Raw genomic sequence first — 2,866 nt, forward strand, 5'->3', positions numbered from 1 at the left:
GTATATGTGTGTGTTGTGTATTGTTTGTGTCTGTGTGTGATGTTACTGGTAATCAGCAGGTTACATTTGAATGTATATAGATGGTACATAGATGAGAAGCAGGCAGACAGTCTGCCCATGGGATACCCTGGAGAAAATCAAGGTGACTTTAGATGGAAAATCTAGCACTTGGAACATTGGCTATTTCCAAGCAGTTGATTCAGTTTCTTTAGGAAACAGTTCTTTGGTTTATGCTCAGGGAACATGCAAGACCTGTCAGGCATCATTCACATGGCAATGGGAGTCTGTTGGGAGGAGCCAAGATACCGTGATGTGGACAGTTTTAAAATAATTTCCTTTGATTGCTTCTCTTTAGTTATTGCCTACTCTCTGGGCCTGCTAGTTCTTAGCATCGGCCTCCTCTAGATTCTCTAGAAAGAGCAGTTTCCACCAATGCTGACATCTGTTCCTATTCAGCTTCTGACCTATGTCTTCATCTGCCTGCATAGTTTATCTGCCTTTATAACTCTTTCTACTTTTAGCTATGAAAGAGCCATCAGAATATTTGGTCCAGGGATGGGCTCTCCACTCCAAAATGTACTTTGGTTATAAATTTATCTCATATTATATGTCTTTACCCTAAGTTAAATAAAACTGTGAGACATTGAAGAGGTAACTACATCTTTTCAGTCTGCCATTTTAAACTGGCAGCAACAAATATTTTCTTAATTTATTTAATAAAGTTTTATGTCTTTTAGTAACAATGTAAAAGTTAACTAGAAAGTATTTTATATTTTTTAAAAATGCAAAGATTTTCTTTTATATAGAACTTAACTTTTAATAGACTTTTAAAAACTTTTATTTAGGCTCAGAGGTACATGTGAAGACTTGTTACATAAGCTACGAAAGTGATTTTAATATCCTGAAAACATATAGCTAAGACCCAGACTGGGATTAGATACCTCACTATGCCTAGCCCTAAACCCATATAGTTAAATTAACAAAACTACTCACCCGAGTACTCCAAGCAACAGCTTAAAACTCAAAGGACTTGGCAGTGCTTTATATCCCTCTACAGGAGCCTGTTCTATAATCGGTAAACTCCAATATACCTCGCTATCCCTCGCCACTCAGCCTACATACCACCATCTTCAGCAAACCCTAAAAAGGCCTTAGAGTAAGCACAAGTATGTATATAAAAACATTAGGTCAAGGTGTTGCCTATGAAATGGTAAGAAATGAGCTACATTTTCTATTTCCCAGAAAGTTTTACAATAACCATAATGAAACCTAAAGATTCAAGGATGATTTAGCAGTAAATGAAGAACAGAGTGCTTGACTGAATGAGGCTGTGAAGCATGCACACACCACCCATCACCCTCTCAAATACTTGTCTAGAGACCACTATTACTAATAATTTTCCTGCACATGTATAGAGGAGATAAGTTGTAACATGTAAGTATACTGGAAAGTGCTCTTGGACTAACCAAAGTGTAGCTTAACTTAAAGCACCTGGCTTACACCTGGAAGATTTCATATCACCTGATCACTTTGAGGCAACTCTAGCCCCAACGTTATTAAACTGTATCACCAGATCTCCTTAAACCAAATCATTTACCCTGGACAAAAGTATAGGTGATAGGAGTTACTCTGGTGCAATAGCTATAGTACCACAAGGGAAAGATGAAATAATCACACCAAGCATCAAAAAGCAAAGACAAACGCTTGTACCTTTGCATAATGAATTAACCAGAACAGACTTCACAGAGAGAACGCTAGCCAGGACCCCCAAAACCAGACGAACTACTCAAGAATAGCTAAATGAGCACACTCATCTATGTAGCAAAATAGTGAGAGGATTCATGAGTAGTGGTGATAAACCTATCGAGGCTGGGGATAGCTGGTTGTCCAAGACAGAATTTTAGTTCAACTTACTTCTGGGACTCAAAAGTGAAAAGGAGACATTTCTAATTTTATTATTAAGGTCATTATTATTATCAAGGATGATAGTTGATTGATTGAGTTTATGATGGTTCATTGTCCAGAGAATAGCATATTGGAAATGAGTCCTATTATGAGAATTATAGATGCAGTTGCTTGTGTGAGGAAATATTTGGTAGCTGCTTCTGTGGAGTGGATTTTCTTTTTAAGTTAAAACTGGGTTGGTGGCTAGTATGTTTATTTCTAGGCTTATTCAGATGAGACGTCATTGTGAGCTTAATATTGTAATGAGAGTTCCTATAAAGATGGTGAAAGAGATAATAAGTTGGGTTAGAGTGTTAGTTAGTACAGAAAGGATAAAAACCAACATTTTGGGGGTATGGGCCCAATAGCCTATTTAGTTGACCTTAGTATAGGATGTGGTATATTAGGTAGCACAGAGAATTTTGGATTCTCAGGGGTAGGTTCAATTCCTGTAATTCTACAAATAAGAGGATTTAAACCTGTATAATTTACTCTATCAAAGTAACTGTTTTGTCAGACATATTTCTTATGTTTGAGGTGGGATACTAGATATTAGGACAGGCATAGAGATGTGTCATCTGCAAAGCACTAGTGTGAATGGTAAGAAATTTTTTCATAGAAGATGTACAAGTTGATCATAACAGAATCAAGGGTATGACTCTTGAAGTCATAAAAATAAGGTTGTTAAAAGGAGGGTTTTGGTGATGACAATTATAGTATAGAGTTCTGGTGTATGAATATCATATAATGCTCCTACGAAAATAATAGTGGTTAGGGCATTTATTATAATAATATTTATGTATGCCACATAGAGAATAGGGCAAATGGACCTGCAGCATATTCCACATTAAAGCCTGAAATGAATTTTGATTCCCCTTCTGTCAAGTAAAATGGGACTCTGTTAGTTTCTGCTGGTGTGGAA

Source organism: Nomascus leucogenys, chromosome 21 (assembly GCF_006542625.1).
Source record: "Nomascus leucogenys isolate Asia chromosome 21, Asia_NLE_v1, whole genome shotgun sequence".
NCBI lineage: Eukaryota > Metazoa > Chordata > Mammalia > Primates > Hylobatidae > Nomascus > Nomascus leucogenys.